The sequence below is a fragment of the Thalassophryne amazonica genome, chromosome 17 (genome assembly GCF_902500255.1).
Source record: "Thalassophryne amazonica chromosome 17, fThaAma1.1, whole genome shotgun sequence".
Classification (NCBI taxonomy): Eukaryota; Metazoa; Chordata; class Actinopteri; order Batrachoidiformes; family Batrachoididae; genus Thalassophryne; species Thalassophryne amazonica.
The window spans coordinates 31,398,696-31,414,250 of record NC_047119.1 but is presented as its reverse complement, the minus strand read 5'-3'; the positions used below and the strand labels follow the sequence as shown (position 1 = coordinate 31,414,250).

The window sequence follows — 15,555 nt, the reverse complement described above, 5'->3', positions numbered from 1 at the left end:
TTCATGCTTTTGTCTCTTCTAGATTGGACTACTGCAATGTTCTATTTTCTGGTTTACCACAGTCCAGCATTAGGGGTCTCCAATTGGTTCAAAATGCTGCTGCCAGACCTTTGACAGGAAGCAGAAAGTTTCAACACATTACATCCATTTTGGTATCTCTTCACTGGTTTCCTGTCCCTGTGAGATCAGATTTTGAGGTTCTGTTAATAACCTTTAAAATTATTCACAAACTAGCACTTCCATACCTAGCTGACCTACTTAAACCCTACTGACCCAGGCTCTGGGTTCTCAGGGTGCAGGACTATTTTGTGTCCCTAGGGTGAATAAAAAGTCTGTGGGTCACAGAGCTTTCTCTTATCATGCCCCTGTTCTGTGAAATGATCTCCCTGCATCAATAAAACAGTCAGATTCAGAGACAGATGCAGACACTTTCAAGTCCATTCTTAAGATGAACTTATTTTCCCTTTCGTATTGCTAGCATACTGGCATGTTACTATGCTTTCTATCCTTTTAAATTCAGTTTATTAATAAACAGAGCGGGCTGCGGCCTCAGCTTTATCTAAAGTCTGGGTCTTTTAGTGAAGCTTAGGGCTAGTGCCCGGTGATCACCTTCTGTTTTTCTTGTTGCTTAATGCTGACAAATTATATTGTATTTGTTGTCTTTCTGCCGCCTGATTGTTTTTTTTCTCTCATCCAGAGATGGGAGTGGGTGTCGTCTTCTGCAGGCCTCCCGTCCTGTGCACCAGTATGGACTCCCAAAATTTACTGTATATTTGTATTGTCAGTTGTGTCGGTAGTATGTCCCGAGCAGATGGTCACCACTTTGAGTCTGTTCTGCTTGAGGTTTCTTCCTCAAATCATCAGAGGGAATTTTTCCTTACCACTGTCACCTGTGTGCTTGCTCTTGGGGTTGGTAAGGTCAGACCTTACTTGTGTGAAGCACCTTGAGGCAACTTTGCTGTGATTTGGCACTACTGCATATAAATGAAATAAATTGAATTACTATTACTAGTACTTATAATAACAATAATACATATATAATTGTGTTCCATCACTGCCCTAAATGTTTACAGCCACTTTTTGAACTCTACTTACACACAGACACACACACACATATATATATATATATATATATATATATATATATATATATATATATATATATATATATGTTTGTTTTTCTTTTTGTAGTGTACAGTAGCTCTTTTGGAGCACCCCAATTTCATTGTACCCACCCCGTACACTGACAATGAAGACAATTCCATTCTATTCTATTCTATAATAATAAGAAGAATCATTTTCAACAACTAAACTGTTTAGGAGAAAAATACTAGAAAGAATCTAATTGGTACATTTACCGACAATGTAGATTATTAATTGTGTTACTGTTACTGTGCTGTCAACAGTTTTATGAGCTCAAGAAAGGCTGTCTATTTTATTTTTTATAAAAACAAGTATTTATGTTCATTGAATTCAAGAAAGAATGACTTTATAGTGTATAAGTTCAACTTAAAATGTCAGGACATACGTACATTGTTTACTTTAGTTCCTATTATAAAATGCAATTCCAATATAGTGACTATTGGCAAAACTGGTTATCATTTTCATGTTGAAGTGTGTAAGTGTATGTGTTTGTGTGTGTGTGTGGGGCGGGGGGGGGGGGGGGGGGGTTGTCAAGGTTGGGTAGGATTACTTTGAAATGTAATCCAAAAGTAATCAGATTACAAGTAATCCAAATGTACATACATACATGTAATCCACATGTATTCTTTCAAAGTAATCCTACCCAACCTTGGCTGTTGTAACTAGTAACTAAGTTACTTTTTCAAGGAGTAATCAGTAATTGGATTCCTTTTTCAACTGTGGCATCAGTGTTCATGACATGTTGCCCTGACTGAAGACGTCTGCAACCAGTCGTGAACACGTTTTGCACTGTGTGACCTCTTTACATTTCAACAGGTAATTTGAAAGTGGTCGTGAAAACGGCTTATTAGTTCGACACAAGATGCCGTGACACTGTGCAGTGAGCGTACATGTGATTGGCTGAGCCCAGCACCAGCTCGGAGTAAAGCCGGGGCGTGCACACTGTGCATGCATAGTGTGCGCACGATGCTTTGCGAGGTCGATGACGAGCAGACGCACATGAAAAACCAGCAACTTTTCTTCAAGCTGTTTTTATTAGACTGAAAACAGCCGCATTTATTTATTTATTTTTGCACGCGTAATGTTTTGGCTTCATGTGGTAAAAAGAGAATCCTCTCCGCGCGCCGCCAAAGCATCCTCTCCGGAGTGATGGGCTCCAAGTTGACCAGACAGAGAAGTCTGGATTTGGAATCCAAACTGTCCAAGCGGAGACGGCAGAGGAATGACAGCCCTGGAGAAGGAGACACAAGTGTCACCGGCAGAGGCGGACGAGACTTCTTGTTTACCTCTTTGATGCTCAGATCCGACAAGCTTCCAGGGATGCTGCGCAAATCCAACCTCAGCCCGTATGTCAGACGGGTGGCTTGGATCCGGGAGATCCAGAGGCTCCTCCGGGAGCACAAGACGGAACAGGCAGCTGAAGTGCTCAAACTGCTCAGAAAGGTGAGAAAGTGCACAAAAATCTCACGTGAAATGGTCTTTGCGTGAGAAACAACATGCAATTGATGCCGAATTGATTCACTAATTGAGTCATTCAAATGCAGTTTATTTTCATCTGTGCCATACAGTTAATCCCGAATCTCTGCAAATATTTGAGCTACCCGCACGTTCCTGCAGCTTTATTAAAACCAGTGCAGCACTCAGTTCAGTGAGAGTTGATTCTAAATCAACCACCTGTTTCATGATGATGCGTCCTGCTAATTCCTGAAAGCTCATCTGGCTCCAAAAGACACAAAGTATCGTTTTTTTTATTGCTGTGAAATGATGTAAATGATAAAACTCAAGCTGTCCAGGCTGGATGTTTCCCCTGCATCTTCAGATAAAATCAAATAATGCTGCATTCCCAAACCCAGTCTCCCGGCATGTCGTGATTCAGCAGCACAAAATATACATGAATCTATTGCAGGGGTGGGCAACCTGTTCCAGAAAGAGCCATGAGGGTGCAGGTTTTCTTTGCAGCCACTGACTCCACCAGGTGATTTCACTGATTAACTGATTCCATCTGCTCAAAGTGATATTAATCAGTAAAATCACCTGGTGGAGTCAGTGGCTGCAAAGAAAACCTGCACCCTCATGGCTCTTTCTGGAACAGGTTGCCCACCCCTGATCTATTGGTTCGTCATATTGTCATGAAAAGTGCAAAATCTTCATCATGGGAGCATGAATTTATTCAAATTCATTCTGTGATGGGTGCACGTAATTAAGGAGTAGGGTTAGTAATAGTTAAAAAAAACCCGTCATGAAAATTTGAATAATTTTGTGACGGGAGGACGAAAATAAAGCGTGAGACTGTGCTGTGCGTACCAGGTGGGGGTCTGGGCTTTCCTTGTTGAATCATCCCACTTCTGACCCCAAAGCATTCCAGCTTCTACATGCAAACATAAACAACTGGGTGAATAAGCCTCATCTCTGAATAACCAATATTTGTGTAGAAATGTTAACATTTACACCTGTCTGCACCTACACCAACTCACTGGCCTCTTTATGTAGTGCTAATAAACCATTTCTTGAGTGTACAAACTATAAACAGAAATCAAAAAGTGTTAGTGACATATTTTAACACTGGTGTTATATTACTTAGTGTTTTTGTTGCAGTCTATTGGAGGAAAATACCTTTAGTTGGTTAATACCTGTAGCTGATTATTCATATGGACTTCGACATTCTTGTCATATTCAGTGACATCACAGCAACAACTATGTGAGTTTGCCGATAAATTCTGTTGGAGTTTTCCAGTAGGGCCTTTTCCAAAATGCTTTTCAAGTAGTAAATCTTTGAGTTTATAATTACTTTTATAGTGGAACAAACCAGTTGCCTACACAGTATGAACAAACAATTTTTTTTTTTTTTTTTTTTGGTATTCATTTATGAATATTAGTTCATTTTATTTCAGAGTGCAGGCAGTGTTTCCATCTTGATGTTGACATCTCTCCATCACATGCACATCTTTTCCTCTGTCACCATCATGTCACATATCAACACAATTAGAGCTGAAAGGTACTCAACTGACAGAAACAATACTCAACTACTTTTACATTTGTTGATTATTGTTTTTACTTTGTATTACTACTAGAGAACAGATTCATTATTTTATTAGTTTATCAAGAAAATACTACATACGTAGTCTTTGGTTCCACTTTGTGTAGTAGATATTTGTTTCCTCTATAATATCAATGCAGATTTTATATTTTATATTTTTTGTAGTGTTGGTTATTTTTGCATGGTTCTTAAGCTAGTATCTCACTGCACTGTGACTTTTGATGACAAATCGCAAATGGCATTCGCAAGGGATTTTGCAAATGTCTAGAAACACTCCCAGATGTTATCAATTTTCTTGTGTGAGTCACAGGGCCTTGCTTTCATGTCTCTGGAATTTTGAACATGTTCAAAAAATTTGCAGAACAATTTTCTTCAAAATAGTCACAGTGTCTTTGCAGGCCTCTAACCCTTTTCAATTTAGTTTCCATGAGTCAGAAAAGTTCAGGAAATGTAAGACAACTTTGTGAGGGGTTGGTGACCTATGGAACTAAATTGTGACTGATTGGAGACACAAATTAACTCTTGGACCCCTGGGAGCATGACAAAATTGCAAATACAGATCACTGTCATTCCAAGTGAAAATTGTCACTAATTTGTGTATTTTTCTCACAAATTTTTGTCTCCAACTACTCGCCAATAGTTGCAACCCAGTGAGATACTGGCTTTAGTGTTTTGCAAGGTGTTGGCCGAAGTGAATCTTCCCTCACTGAGCTTTGATCTTTACAGATTACATTAATCCTACTGACTGAGATTTGATCTTCATTGCTGGCTGTAATTTTTTTGACACATGACTTTTAGTCTTACTGACTGAGCTTTGATCATGACAGGTGACTTTTAGTCCTGCTGACTGAGCTTCGATCTTGACAGATGATTTTTAGTCCTGCTCATTTTAATCCTGCTAACTGCTTTGATCTTGACTAATGACATATGCATAATCAAAGTATTCTACATTTTCCAAATGATAAATTGAATGTTATGAAGTCGTGTACATAACCAGGTACAGTTATGTATTCTGGACAATAACATAATTTATTATGAAGCCATTTTAATGTATACGATAGACAAAATCATGAAACATAACATTACACCAGACTGGTTTTTGTGGAGGTTTATCGACAAATCTACGAGGCCTTTGTCTGAACTAAGATATGATTGACAGCATTTCTTTAAATTATGCTATGTAAAAATAATTGATATAACCTGCACGCTTTCAGCCTTCTTTCCTTTATATGAAACAATAAATATTAGGTGTATATCTCTTAGACTATTCTCAAGAAGACATTCACAGTAGTCAAGGGTTAACAAAAAGACTTGGTTGAAAAAACGGAAGTAAATAACCTAAATCCACAGCAAGCTGTATCTATTCTCTGTGACTTCCATTGTTCACTGCTTTCTGCGGGAGGGAGGTTTAAATGCTGAATATACAAAATCCACATAAGAAGGTGAGCTTTCTCCAAACCCTGCTTGCACTCTCTAATCTGTCACGGTTTGCACAACATTGTGCAAACACTTCTTTGTTATCAGCTTCATAGCGCCCAACTATAGATAAGGCGTTTGGTCTTGCATTTAAATCTTAAGTGTTACTCATTCCTGTTCGACATCTCTCAGGTCTAATCCTCACCTTCTGAAGGTTCATTCACACCAGAGAAGGAAAGAAAAGCTCTTGTTTTTCAGAGCTCAGCTTGGACTCTGCAGTGCCTTTTGGTAGCCAGGCAATGATCAAAGGGGGAGCAGTTCTGAAGTTCAGACAAAAGCACTTTTGATCAAGATTGCCCCCCCCCCCCCACCCCATCGTGAACCCCCCCCTCACCATCTGTACATCTGTATAGATAGATTAGAGCAGTACACAAGGCTGAGCAAAGGCATATTGTAGCTGAAAGGGCAGTTTTTTTGCATCCCCCCACCCCACCTCCCCATTTCCCACAAGCCATCCAGAAATATTCCACAGGGTAATGGTGGCAACTCAAAATTTTTAAACTTTGTGCATTTATTTAGCAGCAAAGCACTCAACCATGAATGCTTTTTGATGAATTGAACCAAATAAAGTAGTTGTCTCAGTCAATGAATCACTGTTTCAAAATGCACAAAACACTAAATGAACATTTATGGCAAAAAGTTAATTACTGTTTCAACGTGTTCGAACTGCTAAGAGGAATACTTTGTTCTTCTGTGTTGCAGCAAAACTCTCGAAACAGGAAAAGTTTTTTTTAATGCGCTGAACCAAATAAATCAAGTGGTTCAGTAAATGAATCACTAAATGAAGAAATTGGTTCAGAATATTATTCACTATTTCAAAATGCTTGAAACACTAAATGAGACATTTGCTTCAGGAAATTATTCAGCATTTCAAGATGTTTAAAACACACACACAAAAGATTCCTTGTACCTCTGGGATGTATTCCGGGTCCTACTCTCCAACTTTGACTACTGAGTAAGGCTTTGGAGTCCAGCAACTGAGGTACCTTTGCTAATGAGGAGTGGTTCACCTTGACTTTGCAGATGATACTGTGATCTTTGTGGAATCAATGAATGTCCTTGCAACAGTTAAAAACCTGAGCGAGGAATCTGAGTGCTCTGTGAATATATGGCCTCACTCTGGCTAGAGTAAGACCATATGCTCACTGGCAGTGTTTAATTTAACACTGTCAGTGTTAGTTTTACACTGGTGATTTTACTGTGTAGTGTATTGAGATGCATATCGAATTGTTGTGAGTGATGAGATTCACATGCCTAGGCTGGATCCACATGCTGGATTAGAGGATTTCTGTAACGGATGTGGAATGGACTCTGCTGCAGGAACAGATCCACCGAGTGGTTCGATGACACCCCCCGACAGTGGACTGGACACCTACATGAACTCTCATCAATTGCTGTTGTGTTGTGTTCTGTATTGTAACCCTTTTAGTAGAATGACCTAAGCGATGGGTCACCCCTTTGAGTCTGGTCTCCTTGAGGTTTCTTCCTCAATATCATCAGAGGGAGTTTTTCCTTACTGCTGTCGCCTGTGTGCTTGCTCTAGGGGTCGTAAGGTCAGACATTACTTTGTGTGAAGCACCTTGAGGCAGCTTTGTTGTGATTTGCCACTATATAAACTAAATAAATAAAAAAAATAAATTGAAATTACTGTGAAAGCTTAATTAAGCAAAGTGCTTTCATAGAATGGTTCACTGTTTCATAATGCTTCAAACACTTTTTGCCAAATTAAAACACCATGATAGCAGCAACCTGCACACAGTAGGGGCTCCATGCCTTAAAATATGAATCCTGGCTTCGCCATGTAGCAAAAAGTGGCAGGCAGTTTACAGTCAGATTTTCTGTACAGAAAATATAAACTTGTATGTTTGTTTGCAGGTTGTGAGTTTGGTCAACATTCTTGATACTGCATTTTTGAAAGCACAAATACCTGCTGTCTTGTAGGTTTTTTGGGCTGAAGCCACGTGCTTGACAAACAATACTTATGCGCTGAAAATCCAGGTGGAGATCTGCTGTAGAACAGATTTTTCACCTCAGGGAAGGGGAGGATTTGGAGTTAACCACTTTACCATGATAGATGTTGGCACATGTTTCTGTCACACAGTGAAGTCATTACAAAGAGGAACCAATCACACCGGTTCCCTTACAGTATCTCAATCATAGGTCTGCCCTCGGGGCCCTCAAGTTAATTAGTCTGGGATCTTCAAGATATTCATTAGCAAATAAAGTTTCAGCAAATATGCGTTTCAGTTATGCTCTGCAACATGCACATGGCCAAATTGATGTGTAATAATAGAGGAAACACTAATTAAAGTGCTTTGTTTGGTGCACAAACACCTTAGTGAGTGTTTATTTGGCCGTGGTATTCAACATGTTGTGTACATATGTGCATATCGGGATTTGGTGACTTGCATTCATTAATTACTTGCTTTAGGGCCCGTTCACACATACTACAAATGTGGTCGAATTGCGTATGAAGCAGGGATCATATGCAATATGTGTGAAATCGTAGCTGCTTCCAATGCCTCGTAACTTGTTGCTACAACTATTTGTGCACACCAGTAGCTGAAAGACAGAATGTGCCCTGTGAGAGCCCATTCGAACCCTCTCGTGGGAGGTGTCGCCCAAATTCCAGGTGACATCTAACACTACTTTGCTGTAAACAGGTCAAGATGTCCAGTTATTAGTGTTGTTCCAAGTGTTGCTTTATCACACGCATGACACGCATGCGTAGGCGGTCAGGGTTAGGGGAAATCTCTTGGCCGTAATTCTCCTCGGTCTGTACCTTTAGCAGTCCCGCAGAAGATACGGATGTACGTATCCTTAGCCACTTTGATTAAGGAAACATGCACACATTTTCCTTTGGTTCAAAATAAACTCCATAACATGACCTAAACTGTCATCCTCACGACGGGGAGACGCTTTGCCCTCAGCATCCTTTTTAATGTGCTTAAACTCCAGATGCTGCCATGCTGGGTAGGTTGTTCTCTATGTCCTTGTGCGCCCAAACCATGATGATATACCCTGACCAGATCCATTTCTAATGGGGAAATGTATTACATTGTCTGCTGGTTTGTTGACTAATAGCCAACATTTATGTGTCAAGACAATATTGAATCCATGTTTTACAAATTGTGGCCACATTTAAGTAGATTGTGCCCTTGTTTTACTCAAACGATGTGTAAAATGTGTGCGCAATGTAATAAAATGTGTGCACACTATTATAAAACATGGGCACAATATAATAGAATGTGCGCACAATATCATAAAATGAGCACACAATATCATAAAGCGTGCGCACATTCTCTCCACATGCAAAACATTTTGCGATGACACTCCCAGGGCTCCGTACATGTTACCCTGTACCCTGTAACTTTAACACATGCGCACATGTGTGATACACATGTATGTGGCACTTAGACAAATTTCACATCCAGCTCAAAAGTGATCATCTGCTGACTGTTTTCATGGTAATAGCACGAATGGCCACACATTTTCTAAATGCCAAGCGAGCGGTGTTAACCCTCCCACGAGAGGGTTCGAATGGGCTCTCACAGGGCACATTCTGTCTTTCAGCTGCTGGTGTGCACAAATAGTTGTAGCAACAAGTGTACGAGGCATTGGAAGCAGCTACGATTTCACACATATTGCATATGATCCCTGCTTCATACGCAATTCAACCACATTTGTAGTATGTGTGAACGGGCCCTAAAGCAAGTAATTAATGAATGCAAGTCACCAAATAAGCACATATCAATCAATCAATCAATCAATTTTTTTTATATAGCGCCAAATCACAACAAACAGTTGCCCCAAGGCGCTTTATATGTAAGGCAAGGCATACAAAATTATGGGTGTCCCAAAAATGTACATTTTAAAATGCTTTGTTTGAGCCTTAAAAAGCAGTAATTTTGTCACTATTGCTTCATTTCTTGTAGCAGAGACTCTGAAGTTTATTTTGATACCAAGCAAGCTCCAGGAAAAATGCCAAAACCAACCATACACCAACAGACAAAAATTATTGAACTTTGGCACCAGGCGAAAAGTGTCTAACAGGTGCAACGTCTTTGCTAAATTATTCAGGAATTCTATCTGCCTGAATTACGCACTCAGGCCCGTAGGAGAAGCAACATGATCCAGATGACAACCCACTGGTTCCAGCAGGATTGGGCACCACCCCATACAACCAAGGAAACAAGGCATTTTCTCAAAAACACTTTGAAGGCCGCTTTATCTCTTTCTACGATGATGTTGACAGGCCACCATATTCCCCTTGACCTTACTCCTCCAGACTTTTTCTTGTAGGGTTATCTCAAGTACACAATCTATGCAAACCCTAGGTCTCTGACTCTTGGAAAACATCCACTGAGAAACTCTGAACATTCCTCAGGAAATGTTTCCCAAACTGGTGGAGAACATGACAATGCATTTGTAGGCAGTAATCAGACAACATGGAGTCTATGTCGAACATGTCTAAAAGAAAACGACACCTTATATCAATATTTTAATTTAGGTGGCAATTTTGACATTAGTACAATAAACGTTAACCTTTCAGCTTTCTATCCAGACATGTATCTATTTAAAAAATATATATATTATGACCATCTTCTTTGCAGATGAAAAGCTGTATATTTTTCTGGTACACCTTGTATACAGTAAGAATGGAAGCATCAGGAACCCAAAGAGTTGGACATCATGCTCCTGCAAAGATACAGCCAGAGACCTCATGACTCTGTGAGCTCTTCCCAGGCATCTCTCAATCTCAAAGGCAGAGGACCCAGAGACATGAATACCTCCTTGAGTTCTATGCTTTCACCATATAGTGATACACTTCTGATGGCTGAGTCAAGGAAGGCATCTTAGCCTGAATTCTGCCTTCCCTCTGTTAGATGCACAGATTTAATATTTCTGGCTGGCCGTTATTAACTGGTGAAGGTGTATGCGCTCTCTTTGCCTTTTTAACTGTCCCCCATTGATAGAGAAATGTTGTCCGTGTGTCTGTCCATCCATAACGCTGTACTCCCCATAACTTTTCAGAGATTTGAGACACGTTTACCAAATTTGCAGCAGGAATGCATCCCTTGAAGGTCTAGGTCAAGTTTGATGATGAGTGAACTTGAAAATATTGAAGGTCACAAAGCAAAAAAAAAAACAACAACAACAACAAAAAAAAACCTAGTGCCTGTGGTGAAGGCTGTACTCTCAACAACCTTCCAAGGATTTCAGAAAGGTTTATCAAATTTGCAGCTGATGCATCTAGGCCAAGTGCAATGGGGACACAAGGTCTTCAGTGAAATATCACTTTTTTTAATTGCCTATCAGTAAATTTCAGTAAAATATTGAACACTGACTAAGAGCTGATATTGTAGCGGAGTAATTTTTCAAATTTTAGAGAAAAGCATCAAATCCTGACATCATATTTGTATTTAGTCTTGAGAAATCATTTTGCATTTAATCAATTAGACAGTTGGTGAATAACTGTTCATTTTAGCTTTTCTATTAAAAAAACTGATATTTTCAATATTAATCCACATATATGTAAGAAAATGTGTAAATTAGATTGTGAAGAATATGAAGATGATTGGACTGTAATGACGTGTCTATATTAAAAAATACATATATAAATACCAGCTGCCCGAATGTCCTTCACAAGATTCTCAGCTATGTCTCCACTGTAGAAAGCTTCTGGCCCCTCATCGGCTATTTTCTTGTAGGTATTGGCGAGGTTGGTAAACTTTATGTGGTCATTTTCTTTTAAGGTGTCGTTATTTTTCCCACAAAACACTTCACTGTAAGAGAGAAAACATGGTAAAAATCAATATTTCAAATAGTCATCCATTGTGTTTGTCTACTGTGACACTGACACCAAAGGCTGATGACTCACCACAGGGCTGGGTCCTGGGTGATGGTGGTTTTGTGCCTGGCTATAGCAGAAGCGAGTGCCTTGCCCAAATGAAACCTTCTTGTGCCAGCTTAATGCTTGGTTGGAATAAGTCACGCCAAGGTAATCTGCCATGCCGTTTGTGTGCCAGCTCATATCCTCGAATCTCCCCTGGTACAGCGATGGACAACCCTCCTTCAAATCAAAGAAACAGATTTAGATTGCTTCCTCTGACTCCACTTAAGGGGATATTTTCCTTTGGAATTTGTTTTTATGATCATATCACTGAAAGCTTAATCTTTTTTATTTATCGCTGTGACGCATTCCTCAGCTTGTTTGCAGCAGTGATAGCGCTGGTTGATGATTACCTTTCTGAGCTAAATCTGTGTTGCTCCCAAACATGTTTTCTGTTGCATTATTTGGTGCCGTCTCCCTGGCATCAATTATTTCAACTTTGCCTGTGTAGATGTCAGACATGATATATAAGAAGGACAGAATGATGTATCAATGAAAGAGGTGTTTGTTACAGTAAATCTTTAAGGTTGTACCGGTTGTTGCGTTATAGATGGTGAGAAAAAGTCCTCCTCCGATGCCCATACTGTGAGCGTTCATTAGCCCCACACACACACAAAGCAGCTATGGAGGCATCAACTGCAGAGCCCCCTTGCTTCAGGATGTCTCTGTGGGAATTAAACACATGCAGGGTGAAGGATTAATACACTTTAAAGATTTAAACACAATACTGAATGATTGATTAGGCAGAAATGCATGTTTTGGTTGATGCCATGTTTCAGTAGGTACTGTATAGTAAGATTGTGGGTGCATGGATCGCCACTAAGGGGTGGGTGAGAGAAAATTTGTAATGGCAAAAGGTTCATGTTTGTCCATATTTGTGGGGTTTTTTTTTTTGTTGTTTTTTTTATTTTTTTTTGGCTGGCTGATATTGGGGGCCAGTGGACAGCACCTCCCTGCATGTCAAACATTTTGTTTTGTTTTTGGTGGTGGTGAGGAATTTCACACATCTTGCCATCAAAAGGAAAATATTTTTGACACAGAAAATTGACTTTTTATCTTTGACAAGAAGAACAGACAGAGTGTGGCGCAGGCAGTCACACCGTTTTAATCAGGCACATTAATTAAACTGCTGACAGTTTATTTTCTTCTTCTATTGTATAAGGGGTGACAATAGTCCACCCCCTTCCAGTTATTTGTCCAAAGGTCCAAACTTTTCAAACTGTCAGCACACTGGACCGTGGTCCAGTTTCATTCAGTCTGAGACCAGCTCTTTTAGTTGAACCAAAATTGGGTCCTTCGTACGGAAGCGTATTACATTCACAGGATTAAAAAAAATAATTAGACCGCAGATCTCGTAATTATGAGAAAAAATCTCGTAATTACGAGTTCAGGATCTTGTAATTACGAGACAAGTTTTTCTTTTTTTGTAATCACTTCCGTATGGAAGCGTATTGTATTCACTGGATAAAAAAAAATTAGACCACAGATTTCCCAATTACGAGAAAAGTTGTCATAATTACAAGAAAAGTTGTCGTAATTACAAGATCAGCGGTTATATTATTTTTATCCAGTAAATGCAATATGCTTCCGTACTTTTGGTCCCAACTGTGTTACGAGAGAGCTTTCACACCTACTGTTTTGACAGAATATTATAACTAGTTGTTTGTTGAAGACCGTTATGGATTTTTGGTAGGTGAGTAGTTAATTGCCTACTTGAGCTGATGGACATGCATACATGTGAAACAAACAAACAACAAAATACATTATATTCTTTACACTTCCACGAGTATCCTACAGTACATAACTGTGTAGACTATCCACAACAGTTCTAAATATTATGGGCTTCTGGTTCTCCTGAAGAGGTTCTATTAAAAACAAGCTCAGAGTTACTCATTCTCATTCTTTAAAAATATTAACTGAACACAATACTAGTTAGAGATTAAAATGATAAACTGTGAATGTGAATTTGTGAATTTTAATCTTTTTGAACTGACCTTTGAGCTTGGTCTTGCGCAACACCGGTTATTGTTATGAAGGGGAAAGGGAGACAATGGCGGCGAGGGGTGTACGCAGGAGCCACTAATATAAACTTTAATACACTTAATACTTTAATACATTTAAGATAAGTGGTATGTAATAATTAAATAAAAACAGATCACATGAATTTGCCCTCCTTAATTTTGTTGTATACAAAACAAAATAGTCCAAAGATATTCTGTTGCTTTTAACCAACCATAACTAGTTTGTCACAAATTTAACCACTTTCAAGGCATTCAGAGGTGATTCATATCTGGTTTAGAACCCATATGGAATAGTTCAATATCATTTCAGAACATTTTGTCCTTGATAACGACCAATTTTAAACGTTAAAAAAACAGATTGTCTATAATGTAGGCACATTTCAAGCAATTTTACTTTTGGATTAGAAAAATTGTCTTAAAAGTGGGAAAACAACTGTTAAGTTTCTGGCAATCCATAATTTAAGTAATTTAAGTAATCCATTAAAGTAATTTAAGTAATCCATAATTTGAATAATAGTTTCAGGTCTGTTGTTTGCAGACATTCTCTGTGTGTATGGTGCATCCAGAACATATTCACAGCGTGGAGTATTGTGTGTAGAATTTTGAGGAAAAAAATTGAATTCATCCGTTTTGGAACAAGGCTGTAACATTAAAAAATGTGGGAAATGTGCAGTACTGGGATGCACTGTATATTGTGGATGGAAATTTGCATTTGTGTATCTTGTTGTCATTACTTGCTGCCAGTGTTTGCCAACAACTACATTACGGCGTGTGAACTCGAACCTGCCGACCTCTGAACATGGTCCAGCATCTGCTGCCACAGCTGCTGTGGAGAAAACACCTGGATCTTTCATTCCACCCACACCGAAGTAAACACCCAAAAATGTGGCAGCAGATGCCACCAGCAGAAGAGACAAGGCAATGATTATTGTTTTATTCACCATGGTTAAGTCCAGGAATGACTGGACTGCAAAGAGTTGCTGCCTGTAAACAGAAAAAAACATTTTATTCATGTTTTAAATAGGGAAATACACCTTCACAACATATGCATATTTACATACAGTGATAATATCCATGAATCCAGGGGATTTAGTGTTGATTTGAATAAAAGTTCAGATACAGTGGAACAAAACAATTTTGTGGGATGTTGAGTTTAATTCCATTACTATTCCACTATGTCATAAGTGGACCTCTGCCTTTGGCAGAGTTCTTCTAGGGCAATTAGATTTACTTGATAATTGCAACCATGTCCAGAAACAGCATTAGTGAAGGTTACAAATTATCTTCTTATGGCCTCAGACAGTGGACTCATCTCTGTGCTTGTTCTGTTAGACCTCAGTGCTGCTTTTGATACTGTTGACCATAAAATTTTATTACAGAGATTAGAGCATGCCATAGGTATTAAAGGCACTGCGCTGCGGTGGTTTGAATCATATTTATCTAATAGATTACAATTTGTTCATGTAAATGGGGAATCTTCACAGACTAAGGTTAATTATGGAGTTCCACAAGGTTCTGTGCTAGGACCAATTTAATTCACTTTATACATGCTTCCCTTAGGCAGTATTATTAGATGGCATTGCTTAAATTTTCATTGTTACGCAGATGATACCCAGCTTTATCTATCCATGAAGCCAGAGGACACACACCAATTAGCTAAACTGCAGGATTGTCTTACAGACATAAAGACATGGATGACCTCTAATTTCCTGCTTTTAAACTCAGATAAAACTGAAGTTATTGTACTTGGCCCCACAAATCTTAGAAACATGGTGTCTAACCAGATCCTTACTCTGGATGGCATTACCCTGACCTCTAGTAATACTGTGAGAAATCTTGGAGTCATTTTGATCAGGATATGTCATTCAAAGCGCATATTAAACAAATATGTAGGACTGCTTTTTTGCATTTACGCAATATCTCTAAAATTAGAAAGGTCTTGTCTCAGAGTGATGCTGAAAAACTAATTCATGCATTTATTTCCT

At 39.0% G+C, this 15,555-nt stretch overlaps 1 long non-coding RNA gene across 1 annotated transcript; it reads left to right on the top strand.

The window, feature by feature from the left end:
- The first annotated feature begins 1,999 nt into the window (after positions 1 to 1,999).
- On the top strand, positions 2,000 to 10,491 carry LOC117529267. Its single transcript, XR_004565967.1, has 3 exons — positions 2,000 to 2,010; positions 9,346 to 9,350; positions 10,369 to 10,491. It is a non-coding gene; the product is annotated as an uncharacterized LOC117529267 (long non-coding RNA).
- Positions 10,492 to 15,555: the final 5,064 nt, after the last annotated feature.